This window comes from Mirounga angustirostris, unplaced genomic scaffold (genome assembly GCF_029215605.1).
Source record: "Mirounga angustirostris isolate CCGP_5_RB_7025 unplaced genomic scaffold, mMirAng1.0.hap1 SCAF_2, whole genome shotgun sequence".
Lineage (NCBI taxonomy): Eukaryota > Metazoa > Chordata > Mammalia > Carnivora > Phocidae > Mirounga > Mirounga angustirostris.
In genome coordinates, this window is record NW_026991710.1 from 143339649 (window position 1) to 143354724 (window position 15076).

A 15076-nucleotide genomic window follows, 5' to 3' on the forward strand; every position below is an offset into this window, starting at 1 on the left:
CATGACCTGAGCCGAAGGCAGAGGCTTAACTGACTGAGCCACCCCGGTGCCCCAAGAGGTGGGATTCTGAACTAAGGGTTGAAAATTGAGTAGATGCCTAGAAGGAAGCGCATCCAGATAAGTTTAACATAGAGCATTTAAGCAGGCTGAGTATTTTAAGCATTTGCAATGGGGAGCAACTAAGGGATTTTTTTTTTTTTTTTTTATGTTCAGTTAGCCAACATAAAGGGCTTTTGAATGAGGAAATGAAGATCTGTTTCATTTCTTTACACATAGTATTTTTATATACCCTATATCTAATGAGTCCAAAACTGGAAGTGTTTGTGGGTCTGTTACTTCTACTATTTCTGCTGGTTCTTGCTCATGGTACTGTATTTCCATGTGTCCTTGGTGATTACATATATATATATATATATATATATACACACACACACATATATATATTATATAAAATATATATATATGTTTTTACTGTAAGCCACTGGTGTCCCTTAGGAAATTGTGAGAATTCCTGGAGGCCTGTGATGAAGGTTTCTTCTTCCAGAAAGAATTTGTTCTGCCAGGTGTCTAAAGAAATCACCAGTCTGGGACTGTTTTACGCTAAATACAAGGCCTGAGGGTGTTTTTTTCTTTTAAATCATCCTGATGGTGGCAATCTGAGTTGTATATCCTCAAGGAAAAAAAAAAATGGCCACTTGTAATTTCACTTTCTCAGGACTGTTTCTCTTTCCTGCACTTCTGAATACCAAGGTAGCTTCCTTTGTATTGCCCTGACCTTACATGTGTGGGTAGGTCGTTTTAACTTCTGGTATACCGTTCAACTGAGGGTCTTTTGGTGAGGGGTTTCAACTTTATGTGAAAGAGTCTATGGTTATTAGGACAGACTTGGGTTTTTTCCTTCTGTCTCTTGTTTATATGAGGCCATGAAAACTGAAGCTCATTTTCTATCTTCTGGAAAATTCCCCCGGGGTAAAGCAGCTTTACCACTCTGTGTTCCCACCTTTATTTAAGTTTCCCTTATAAATTCTTACTTCTTGATAGCGTTTCAGTGTTTTAAGAAAATGGTTTTTGTAATTTATCATGTATTTTGTTATTGTTTTCAGTGAAGGGTCAAGATACTTAGCCAGCTGTATTATATGAAACAAATTCTAAAATAAGATTTGCATTTTAGTAAATTAGCTATGTAGAGGATATATGGAGGGGAAATTAGGAGATGGTTATAATAGTACAAATGACAATGGGATCTGAACCAAGGCAGTTGGAGTAGAATCAAGGGATGATAGGTTCAGTTTTGGACTTGTGTTTGAGGTGCTGGTGGGCATCCTGATGGACATATCTAATACGTGGTTAGAAAGATATTCCTTGGAAAGATGTTTCTGGAACTCAGAAGAGAGGTTGAGACTGAAGACATATTTTAGTCATCCACCTAGACAGAGTGATTAAAGCTTATGGAATTGGACAGATATCCTTGTGAGAGTCTGTAAAGTAGAAAAGAGGAAGGCTGAGGCAGACACTTGAGAAATGCCTACACTTAAGGATCAGATGCAGGAAAAAGTGAAGTCAGTGAACAAAACTAAGAAGGAGTGGTCAGAGAAGTCGAAAAAGAGAACTGGGAAAACAGGGTGTTGTAGCAAACAGTGGTGGTCAGCGTCAGCCTCTGAGGAGGGTGGGGCTCATTCTGAGGGTGGGTAAAGATTAAGCAGGGGAGCCGTGGGCAGAGGCTAATGGATTTGGTGCTTCAGTGACTCCTGAGGACCTCCTTAAAAGGCCTTTTTTTTTTTTTTTTAAAGATTTTATTTATTTATTTGAGAGAGAGAGAATGAGAGAGAGAACATGAGAGGGGGGAGGGTCAGAGGGAGAAGCAGACTCCCTGCCGAGCAGAGAGCCCGATGCGGGACTCGATCCAGGGACTCCAGGATCATGACCCAAGCTGAAGGCAGTCGCTTAACCAACTGAGCCACCCAGGCGCCCCAAGGCCATTTTGACTACAGTGCAAAGGGAAGAAGCAAGATTGTAAAGGTTGAGAAGAAAATGAAAAAGGGATATGTGAAGACAGCAAGTGTGGAGATTGTGCTTTTAAAACATTTGGTGATGGACTGAAAGAGAAAAAAAAAGGAATCTCAGTGATCCACAAAGGTCATTGGAAGGTGGTTTTAGGATAAGAAAAGTTTTGTAAGGAGCCCATTGACAAGAGGAAGAGATTTGAAGATTGAAAGTTTAAGTAAGTACGGTAGCTGGATGTGGGCCCTGGAGACTGGAAGGAATGGGACCTTGAACACCAGTTGGGGCTTGGATAGTATTTCAAGGGAATGGAGGTAGTTCCCCTCCAAAGTTAGAGGTTGAGGGGGGAGATAATTAAGTGATCTCCTAGATGGAATAAGTGTTGAGAGACTGGGAGAGATTCAGTGACTTGAGGAGAATGACGTATATTACAGTAAATCTTTTAAGGAATCAGCTTTGTACCAGGAAAAGTAGAAGATTGTAGAGCAACCAAAAGAGACAGAATTGATTGGATTCATGGCTCAGCTAACAAAATGTAATGTGACTTCCCGCACATATTCTCCAGGATATCTTTCAGATCTTCCTGCGTGGTCTTTCCCCACTATTCCTGCAGCAGCTGTGCTGGGTTCAACACATTCTCATCCCTTCTCTTCTAGGTGAGCACTCATCTGAGTGGAATTGTATACGTGTCTACTTGGAAGGGAAGGCAAATATCTTGATCCACTCTTGTCATCAGTAGATAGGGAAGTATTTTTTAACCAATAGGTATTCAAAAAATGTTTATTGAAGAGAAACAGGAAATTTAGAATGTTAGAATGTTAGAATTAGAATATCTTTTTAAAGATCTTTAAGGGGGAATGGGTATTTCAGCTTTGGGTGTTAGGGGTTTGGAGCAGAAGTATGAAAACCAAATAGAAAGAGGGGATGAAGGCAACAGTCCTATCCCAATCTACTTGCTAAAAGATCTGTTGAATAAGATAAGAAAGGTGGTTGCTGTAAAGCTGTTTCCGGAAGTTTGTTAGACAACATGGAAAAGGCCAAAGGCATGAAGTGGGACATCAGAGTGGAAAAGTGTATTTCAGTAAACGGAAAGGGAAGAGCATGAGGTGAACACGGTTATGACAGATGAGATACACGTCTATGAATGACTTCCTGCAACTCTCCTTGTTCTGTTAGATTGGTGAGACAAAGACCAGACTTAGGTTCACAGAACACTAACCTCAAACTGTGGCTTGAAACCAATTAAGAGCCAAGCAAGAATTACTCTTGACCCTCTTTGTCCGAATCTCACTTCCTTAGAAATATGTCAGCACAGACCATTAGTAAGGGGTATCCAGCACGTGCTGAGATTCCCTGCTTTTGGCCATTTCACAAAGGTGGTTAGCTTAAGTTCGTTTGTCAGGGCACTGTGTCCATAAGAATCTCCCTCTTGGGCCTCTTGTGGTTGATCACAGAATGTGTCAGATAGAGAGCTGATCTGCCTGGATAGACAAGGAGAGCAGGGTCTGTGGAACAGAGTTTGGCAGAAATTTCAACAAGAAAGCATCCAGGATGGCAGTGTGAGTCATGGCCAGATGTAAGGGGAGACTACATTTCCAACACACTGCTGGTAACAATTTAAGTTACACTCTGTGTCCTGCCTCCTAGTTCGCAAAGATTTTCCAATTCAGGGGAGATCTCTGCAGCTCTTCCTAATGTGAAGACATTATGTTATGAGCATGTTGTATTCACAGTTAGGCCTCCTTGATGAGTATTGAGGTTCAGAGTCAATCAGCTTCCAATTATACTCATTTGCTTGAAGTATTTGTATAATGAAGAGTTACGCATGTATTTCTTTTTGCATTTGAGACAAATGTGGGGAAGCATATGGCAACCATTTTCCTTCTTCCCCCATCAAAACCTGGAGTATAAATATGGGTGTGGAAATTAGAACAGGCCTAAAAACTGCACTGATTCCCAACCTCCCACATCCACTTGTGGGCTTGAATGCCAGGCTCTCTGGGTGAAAGCCGGGCCTCGCAGAGAGGGACCTCCCTAAAGGCAAATAGGTGGTTGGAATGCTAGTGTGGAAAGGCTCATTGTCTCTGGAGCGTTTTCAGTGTTGATGTCTTTTCTTTTGTGAACGGTAACCATTTCGAAGAAACCTAAATGGTAATCTATTTCCTGCCTCATGGTTGAAGGTCCAAATGATGCATTTTTTTTCCTTCAAAATAATAACTCCAAGAAAATATTCAAGCCTGTGGGAGTTACAGAGGGGATGGTATGATGCAGATATTGTTGATTTTATTGGAATCCTAGAATTGTTTTCTCCCTTCCAGATTAGTGCTCTTCTTGCTACAACATGCCATCATGGTGCACAGGGAACATAAAAGAAGGACATGTTCTGAGAATCCTCCCCTGCTTTAGAGCAAGTTGGTTATAATCAATTTAGGATGAAAAATTAAAAGTAGGGGGCACCTGGGTGGCTCAGTTGGTTAAGTGTCTGCCTTCGGCTCAGGTCATGATCCCAGAGTCCTGGGATCAAGCCCCACGGGCTCCCTGCTCAGCAAAGGAGTCTGCTTCTCCCTCTCCCTCCCTCCCCGTTTGTGCTCTCTCTCTCTCAAATAAATAAATAAAATCTTTAAAAGAAAAATTTAAAGCATAATCAGATATGTATTTATTTATTATATGAATCAGAAAAGATTCATTTATTTTTTTGAGAGAGTGAGAGCATGAGCGGGAGGAACAGAGGGAGAGGACGAGAGAGAATCCCAAGCAGACTGAGCTCAGTGCAGAGCCTGATGTGGGGCTCAATCTCATGACCTGAGATTACGACTTGGGCCGAAACCAAGAGGTGGCCAGTCAACGGACTGGGCCACCTGAGGGCCCCAGTCAGATATATTTTAAATGGTAAAGTTGATATATAATATTTTGACTCCCCTATAAAAAAAAAATTATTTTTGGCTTTTTAAAACCTGTTGGTATGATCAAATAATGAGTGCATCAGAAACCTTCTCTCCCACCTCTGAGCTCCCCTTCATGGTGTCCCCTGAGCCCAGCGGTAAGATGAGAGGTGGGATATAGAAAGAACCAAGCTAAAGTGAACTCTGAATCCAGTAGGGAATGTGTGGGATGAAGCAACAACAAAAAAATGTATTGACAGCCTGTCAATAATAGGTTTTGCCAGCATTTTTTAGATGTCCCAAACCAGTCTCAGAGAATACATGATCCCAAGAACACAAAGAGAAAGGTCAGTCTAAGCCCAAATTTATGGCTGAATTTGGGAATCACTAATGTGCAGACCACAAACCAAAAATATAAGAACCAATAAGCTTGGAGTTTAGAAATTATTTGAAATTATTTTAATCTAGTAATTCCTGATATTTTTTTTTCACTTAAGAACTCACATTTCAAATCTCTCAACTAATGTACCAAATGTGTCTCCCAGCAAAGCACGGGCAATACAGGTGGAAATTCATTAAGTAATATCTTAAATGGTCGGTCTTGAGCAAATATGCAATTTCTACTACGCCTTTGGGGATGGTTGAACTCTCACCACATTGGGAATTCTGATTTAAAATGACGTCTGCCGAACCATGAGAGACGATGGACTCTGAGAAACAAACTGAGGGTTCTAGAGGGGAGGGGGGTGAGAGGATGGGTTAGCCTGGTGATGGGTATTGAGGAGGGCACATTCTGCATGGAACACTGGGTGTTATGCACAAACAATGCATCATGGAACACTACATCTAAAACTAATGATGTAATGTATGGGGATTAACATTAGAATAAAAAAATAAAAATAAAAAATAAAATGATGTCTGCATTTTAGGAGTGCCTGGGTGGCTCAGTCGGTTAAGTGTCCGACTCTTGATCTCAGCTCAGGTCTTGATCTCAGGGTCATGAGTTCAAGCCCCGTGCTGGGCTCTGTGGTAGGCAAGGAGCCTACTTCAAAAAATACAAAATAAAAATAAAATAAAAAGTTGTCTGCATTTTAAAGATGTGGAAAGTAAGATTCATAGGGTGACGTACTCAAAAGTAATACAGCTGCTTTGCAACAAAATTGGCAAGAGAACCACAGGTCTCCAAGCGCAGTCTTGGGCTCGTTTCTGGATGCCAGTGTTCTCCATGATGCTTTGCAGAACACGGGGCTGAAAGAGAGCAACCGTGGATTTTTCCAAATCGTGGCGGAATGTTCTCAATTTAAAATTCTTCTCCCATAAAACAACGCATTTTTTGAAGTTTTAGGGACTGCTACCACTTTTCTTCTTAATGACAGCAAGATGAATGTGCAAATGTAAACAATCATTTTAAAAACTCAGAAACAGACTTTCATAGATTTCTTTTCCACGGACGTGTGCCATTGACCGTGCTTCAGTATGGCAGGCATGCAGAGGCATTTTCCTTTTTGCACAATCGCCAGGTGTTCCTATTAAATAGAAGAGTGTGCAGAATGTCACGGCTTCCATGTGCTGTCAAACCTGAGCCAGTCTGAATTCACAAGCCGTGTTGTCAGGCACATCCAGCTTCCTTAAGGTTACAACCAGTGGGAATGACTGAAAGCAGGTTTATAACTTACACCCTGCTTATATCCAAGAAGGATTTAGGACTTCTATCAACAGGAATTCATCCAAGTCAGTCTGAAACTGTTCTAAATAGGAGGGTAATACACTTTGGGAATTTGGTAAGCTGAATGTTATTTCCACATTGGTCACCATGGTGAACACAAATAAGCAAAATTGACGGAATGGCAACAAGGCAGGGAGAAAATGTGCTTTCTATAGAATGTGATCTGTTCCTTGTAATGATCAGTGGTGACTATAAAGGCTGGTTGCAGCATCTCGTCCAATGCCTGATAAATAACAGGGCTTCAGTAATTAGCACAATGGACGAGGGAAAAGTACTATTTTCAGTGGCTAAATGAGAAATAATATTCAGCGATAGGATATCCTGTATGTTTATATGACTTACCTTTGGAAACAAGCTCCAGTTCTTTTTTAGGGCAAGTGTTGGGAACAAACTGGCTATTGAATCACTTAAGGGTACTTCTGGAAAAATAGCTCATTCTTAATTTCTCAGTCAAGTTAGACAAGAGCTAATTGCAAAGGGATTAAAACCTTGAAAACTGCTTTGTTCAGCTTATTGTTTCAGGTTTCCCTTTGGAGTGTGGATGATGTGTTTATTTGACATAATAAATACCACCATCCGCTTTGTTCCATGAACCAAAAGGCTATGTGCTTGCCCAAGGAATTTCTCAATTGTTTATATGTAAGGAAACACTGCTCTGTTTTATTGGATGGGGCCATTGCAACTTCTTTCTTAAATAGGGAATGCAGAGAGCTCTACTTTCCCCCACACACATCTGAGCAGAGAAACCAGAAAATATCCTTCCACGCTCCAAATGCCTGGCTGTTTTCAACTCCAGAGAGCAAAGTGAATTAACAGTTGCTGAAAAGGGGTGTGTGCTTCACTTAGGAACCCAGAGCTCCACTTGGGCCTATGTCCTATATTTCTTAAAATATTAGATTGGAGTATTTGGCATATACTATATAGAGATTCGAGAAAGTTGAAAACAAAACAGAACCACTCTAACAGCCAAACTTAAAAGCCAGAATGCAGAGGAATAAAATAATCACAAATTAGGCAGCCTGGAGTTTTGGGGGGGTTTTGTTTCTTTTTAAATACATACCCTGCCATATGAGGAGGGCAGTTGTGTGAAATGCATGCTTTGCGGTGACTTCGAGTATATGCAACAGAGCAGCAGCCTTTCCAAACAGCTGAGAGCTCTCTGGTCTCTTATGATTTCCAAAAGGTACTCCTTAAATGGGCATAACTGATGGGTGATTGGCGAGTGAACAACAGAGAAGGCTGAGTCACAGTGACCTGCTGAGGCCAGCCGTGTGTGTGTATGTGTGTGTATGTGTGTGTGTGTAGGAAAGGGGGAGCAGTGGGCAAGGGGCGGGGGTGAAGGGAGGCTGCAAGCTTAGCAGAATGTTTGAACAAGACAAAGAGCAGTTCCAGCAACCAAATAAGGAAGTCAGCGCTGAAGGATTTCAGAATAGAAGTGTGTCAGAGACTCAAGGCAATCTGGGAGAGTAAAAATAAGCAAAGAAAAATGTCAAAGGATTTTTGTTTCACTTACACAAGATATAGTGGGAAAATAGTATCTCCTCTTTAAGCAGGGAGAGAGGGGAAAATAGTATCTCCTCTTTAAGCAGGGAGAGAAACACAAAGTGTATCTTTCCCCTTCTGGTGGCTTTTTGTAGACATGTGTCTGAAGAGATGTTTAGAAACTCTTTGAGCAGCTGAAATAATAAGCATTTTCTTGTTAAACGTGGGGGGGAAATGCAAGTTGTACATTAGAAGCACTGTAGTATTCTTTTTATGTATAATTGATGAAACTTTTAGCCAGAGATGATGAAAGTTTCCAAGAAGCCACAAAAATACCTTGAATCCCAGTTTCAGACATGCCCTGAACACTGAGTTACAATTGTATCCATTGAGAAGAAGCTTACCTCTTAACAAGTTAGTTAAATAGCCAGTAGACATATTGTCTAATTAAATATGTTGACAGTTACTGAAGATGTCAGAGGAGGCAATTATGCAGAGAAACTGGCAGTGCCTCTTTGAATCTTCTGTTTCATCTCCCAAACTTTCCAGAGTGGCAAATAATATTTGTTACCAATAATATGAACTGACATTGATTTTATTTTGACACTTTTGTAGCATGGGTGGAGAAGAACTGAGATGTGGAAGAATTATTTCAGACATTCCTAAACATAGTTAGAAACACCTTTGTGTGCCACAGAACCAACAGAGAGAAATTGTTTCTCTTAACCAAGAAATCTATTTATTTATGTTCCTAGCCAGAAATAGAGGGCATTAATCTTGTATCGGAATTTGTTTAAAACTTCTAATTGTTCGCAACTTTAAGAAAGGAGACTAGTGCATGAACCTACCCTTCTGATCCCCAGATATACAATTGGCCAGCCCTCAGTTGAATCAGAAAGTATCAGAACACTGGGTGCCTGGGTGGCTCAGTTGGTTAAGCGACTGCCTTCGGCTCAGGTCATGATCCTGGAGTCCCGGGATCGAGTCCCGCATCGGGCTCCCTGCTCGGCAGGGAGTCTGCTTCTCCCTCTGACCCTCCTCCTCCCTCTCATGCTCTCTGTCTCTCATTCGCTCTGTCTCAAATAAATAATAAATAAATAAATAAATAAATAAATAAATAAATAAGAAAGTATCAGAACACTGCTTAAGAGGAAATAGAGGAATTTGATAGCTGACCAGAGGGCAGAAATGGGGAACACCACAGCACACAGACTGACCACTGTATCAAGGTGATCTTAGAATGCAGTACAACCTGGTTCCAAAAATAGCCACTCCTTTTAAATTTAGATATAAACCCTATTTAATAAGCCACCGTTATTATCACCCTCTTCAGGAAGATGTCATCATCCCAAGAAAATGTTTATCATCACTAACAAAGAATTGAATTCTTAAAAAAAAAAAAAAAAAGGCAATTTAGCAATAAACGTCAAGAGTTATACAAACAACATTTGACCCCAAAGTTATATTTTTCAGCATTTGCCCTGAGGAAATAATTCAAAGAGGAAAAATGTATAAGCCTGAAAATGTTCACTATGGCATTTTTAAAAAGGTTTATTTACTTATTTATTTTAGACAGAGAGAGCACGGTAGGGAGGAGCCGGAGGGATAGGGAGAGGGAGAGAGAGAGAGAATCTCAAGCAGATCCTCTCTGAACACGGAGCCCCACGTGGGGCTGGATCTCACAACCCTGAGATCGTGACCTGAGCTGAAACCAAGAGTTGGACACTCAGCTGAGCCACCCAGGCACCCCACTGTAGCATTTCTTTTTACAATGTCAAAAGAAAGAAACTTAAGAGCCAAAGAACACAGAATGTTGGTCCTCTTGTCTTAATGAAATATTATGCAGCCTCTAAAACTAGTAATGATAAGGCTGTGAAAACAAAAACATTAATGATAGTATAGTGATGCTGAAAATTTAGCTTATAAAATTATACACTCCTTGTGTAGCTATGCTTTGAAGACTGGAAAAGACTGTGGAAAAAATAATAGTGCTGGTGATTATGATTATGGATACATTTTCTGTTGCTTTTGTTAGTTGTATGTTTCCATAATAAACACTTTTTTTAAAAAAATGAGAAAAAAAACTAAGAGGCAGCTTCCAGGGTGAAAAAGAACTGAGCCTTCAGAGTTTATCTATGTAGCAAATGTAAATCACGGAGTTCAGTTTGCATAATGATACTGTACCAAAGTTGGTGATTTAGGGAACTGCTTTATTTACTGACTTGATATGTCAGTTATTTGCAACATAGCAAAGCCAGCTGTATTTCTCTGAGAGAGAAGCAGATACAATATAACTGCAGAGGCTGCTGGGCCATTTCTCCCCGATCTCTCCAGAATAGCTCTGATTAATATGAAGTAACCAGAAGCTGGCAGAGTTAGTCCAGGATTCAGAAGTGTCACCAGCAGGGCTCCATTTGAAAGAGGAAAAGATACTGGATCCACCCACACAGGGATCTCCTTTTCAAAGCGCTCAATGGCACCTGGTAGCAAACGTTGGCATTGAGAGCTCAGAATTCTCATCTCTGCCCTCAGAGCAGTTCGTTTCATCTTTCAGTGCTTCACTTTTGATCCCTCTGCTACTGAAAATAATTATAAAGACTTCCAAGTGTCTAGGAAGTACTTTACATAAAGCAGCTCATTTGAATTATTTACAGGAAAAAGTTAATTGAGACTTAGAACAATGCACAAATTATTTATATACCCAGGTGTCAAAAAGCAGAGAAGCAAAGAAATGTCTTTGTAGAATTTCCTGTGATGATTTATAATAACTGTATAATAATTATAGATGTTAGCTGTAATCTCATCCAACTCCCTATAGTGCAGATTTGAAAATTGAAAATACAGGACTTGAAGTGAATTGTGCAAGATCTAAGTGAGTTATGATGGAGCCAACTCGTTTGTGGAATATAGTATTTAAGTCCCTAATGGCTGTTTTTCTGTCAAGTCTCTATTGCCCTTCCCTTCTTGTTCTTTTCCTGTGGTGAACTTAAGTGGCACTTCCATCAGTCTTGTTTTGATAGACTAAGAGTTTAAAAGAGCTTTAATCGGGCGCCTGGGTGGCTCAGTTGGTTAAGCGACTGCCTTCGGCTCAGGTCATGATCCTGGAGTCCCGGGATCGAGTCCCGCATCGGGCTCCCTGCTCAGCAGGGAGTCTGCTTCTCCCTCTCCTGCTCCCCCCTCTTGTGCTCTTTCTCTCTCTCACTCTCTCTCTCAAATAAATAAATAAAATCTTAAAAAAATAAAAAAAAATAAAATAAAATAAAATAAAAGAGCTTTAATCTATATTCCTGACTTAGTCAAGGTGGTACCTTAACAGTTTGCTTCATCTGGTTACTTATTTGGAATATAAACTCCTTGATGGCTCCATGTGGCCATGTTGCTCAGTAATGACAATAGAAATTGCTAAACTGTTGGCAACAATACCACATGCACTGGGCCACATAATTTACAACAGCTCGGTGAACCCTCACAGCAACTCCATGAGGTGTGTAGCATTATTTCCATTTTACAGAGGAGGAAACTGAGGCACAGAGAGATTGAATAAGTTATCCAAAAACATCCACCTAGCAGGTGACAAAGTTGGGATTCAGACCCAAAGCATGAGCTCTTAAATATGAAATCGTATGACTTCAGTGAAAGTTTTTGAGGATACACTTAAAGACCCACAAGCAGGTTACAGTTATCTTCAAAATATCCAAAGGCTCAGTTGGTTAAGCTTCTGCCTTCGGCTCAGGTCATGATCTCCTGGTCCTGGGATTGAGCCCCGCATCCGGCTCCCTGCTCACTGGGGAGTCTGCTTCTCCCTCTGCCTACCCGCCCCCCTCCACCCCGCTCATGCTTGCATGCTCTCTCTCTCAAATAAAGAAATAAAATATTTTTTAAAAAAATATCCAAAGGTATGAGAAGGAACTTCCACTTTAATTCAGAAAATAAAACTCTGGGCTTCCAGAAGCCAGGTATTGAAGTGGCAATTTGTCAGTTTGAATATGATAGTTACAGAGCTCCAGAAATTACCTGCATGAATAAAACTTTGGAAGTAGACATATAAAATTTGAAATATTTGAAATCAGTGAAGGAATCTAATGATACTGATCTTATATATTAAGTGAGGATCTCAATTTAAATTGTTAAACAGAACTGAATGTCTCTTCCTTTTCTTGGGTTATGGGTCCTGCCACATCAATGGGAAGAAAGATTGGGCAGGTCAAATGCTCTGCTTGTGTACAACATCCAGACTCCAAGAATAGCAGACATAAAGCTACACCCAGAATAATCTATTCTGTAACTTACAGGATGGGAGTGGGGATCCACGTGGGGGGAGCTCCAGCCCTCTGCTGTGGCTTTCTCAAGTCTTCAACTGTCTGGAGTATTTCATTGAATCTGTTATAGAAGGAATAATTCAAAGGAGTTACCTTGACTCATTCTATACCCCTCCCCAAATTAGTGTAAAATGGACCAGAAAGCTTCATCTTAAATTAAATTTGCGTGTTTGAAGCCATATATCTAGAAACATACAGTGCTAAAGGTAAAGCTGGAGATGGAAATCCTAAAGCAGACCCTCAGCCAGACATCATCTGGTGAATTGAGTTGATTACCTAATTTGTTCTCGACCCCTTTCTAACTTAGCTTAAAACCATGACATACAAAGTTTTTTGGTCATTTATCCTTGTTAGAAAGATATTTTGTATGCATGTATGTGTGTGAGTGTATATGTTGTATATATACACAAATATGTATGTATATGTATATTTCACATATACAAACATGAAATATATACATGTATTATGACATATTATAAAATATACACAAAGAAAAGTTTAAAGAAAAGGTTTTAGTATTTTTCTCACTTTTCAATGGATTATCATTGAAAACCACTGCTCTGTGTGATACCCCAATACCCATTTGAAGAGTTGCCACCAAAGTCCTACACCCCCAGGTCGGGTGGGTTGGCCTTAGGTCTGATCTTAGAACCGTCTAGCTGAAGAGAACATTAGTGATCATGCAGTTCAGCCTCTTCAGTGAACAGATGAAGAGACCATGAGACTAAGGGACTTTTGTCCAAATGCCTCATTTCCAAGGAGTTAGGACCTGATGAGATAATTTATTCTATTGAAAGTCTGGTATACTTGAAATTTGTTAAAATGATAGATCTTAAGTGGTCTTACCTCCTCCCCCCCGCCACACACACATACATACAAATAGTACCTGTGTGAGGTGATGTTCATTAGTTTGAGTGTGGTAATCATTACACAAGGTATACTTCTGTCAAAACACTATATTGTAATCCAATAAGGGGCTAATACCCAAAATATATAAAGAGTGAATACAACTCAGCACCAAAAAAACAATCCAATTGAAAAATAGGTAGAAGACCTGACTAGATATTTTTCCAGGGACGACATACAGAGGGCCCACAGACACATGAAAAGATGCTCAACATCACTAAACATCAGAGAAATGCAAATCAAAACCACAGTGAGATATCACCTACACCTGTCAGAATGGCCAAAATAAAAAAGGCAAGAAATAACAAGTGTTGAGGATGTGGAGAAAAAGGATCCCTCATGCACTGGTGGTAGAAATGTAAATTGGTGCAGCCACTGTGGAAAACAGTGCGACGTTCCTCAAAAAGTAAAAATAGAAATACCATATGATCCAATAATTCCACTACTGAGTATTTACCCAGAGAAAACAAAAACACTAATTCAAAAAGATATATGTACCCCTATGTTTATTACAGTATTGTTTATAATAGCCAAGATAAGGAAGCAAACCCAAGTGTCCATCAATAGACAAATGGATAAGGACTGGATAGGGAGGATGAATGTGGACACACACACGATGGAATATTATGGTGCTGTTAAAAAAAGACGAGGTTGTGCCATTTGTGACAACATGGATGGACCTAGAGGGTATTATGCTAAGTGAACTAAGTCAGACAAAGAAAAATACCATATGATTTCGCTTATATGTGGAATCTAAAAAAACAAAACAAATAAAACCAGAAATAGGCTTATAAATACAGAGAACAAACTGATGGTTGCCAGAGGGGAAGGGGTGGGGGATGGGCAAAATGGGTGAAGGGGAGTGGGAGATACAGGCTTCCCGTTATGGAATGAATAAGTCACAGGAATAAAAGGCACAGCATAGGGAATACAATCAGTGGTATTGTAATAGCACTGTATGATGACACATGGGAGCTACACTTGGGGTGAGCATAGCATAACATATAGAGAAGTTGAATCTCTATGTTGTACATCTGAAACTAATGTAACATTGTGTCAACTATACAACTCAAATTTGAATTTTTTTAAAAATCACCGTGTTGTATACCTTAAATATATAGAATTATTTGTTTATCAATCATAGGTCAGTGAAGCTGGGAAAAAAAAAAATCCGTTTTCAAAAAGTAAGTCTGAGTAGATACATAATAACAACGAACTGAGTTTAGCCATTGTTTTACCAAATAGCGGAGCTTTTTTGGTAGCAAAAGAACTCTTTTCTTACCATGAACAAGTTGAAATTGTAAAAGAACTCCTTAGGAACTTAAGAAGTGAAAGGTAGAACATTTTGCAGAGGATAGCTGAGTGACACCAGATCAACAGAAGCTCTGGGCAAAGGGGCTGTATAAATGGGGGCGTGGGTAACCCAGGGAAGTATTAGGAGCTACTTGCTAGCTTGGAATCACGTCCTGTGTGATCCTGAGTTAGCATCATGATCAACCTGATGCTAACTTATTCTTCAGACACAAGTCCAACTTCTAAGCGCTTGAGGGATTTTTGTTAAGCCTTTTAAGGGTATCCAAATGAATTAACTATTGTGCTTCACCTACGCTCCAGTAATTCACGTTCAGTGGGCAGTTTTATTTTCCCAGATGTGCAGTTTGTTCACAGGGGAGTTATGAGTAATTAACTCGTAAAAGAAATGTCCAAGTGAGTGAACAACTGCAAAGCACCTGTTGTTAACAGCTGATTTTGTCTCCTCG

General features: G+C 40.0%; 1 protein-coding gene across 5 annotated transcripts in view; it reads left to right on the plus strand.

Moving 5' to 3' along the window:
* PALLD (palladin, cytoskeletal associated protein) overlaps nucleotides 1-15076 on the plus strand; it is a 426115-nt gene that overhangs the window by 322100 nt on the left and 88939 nt on the right. The window lies entirely within an intron of this gene.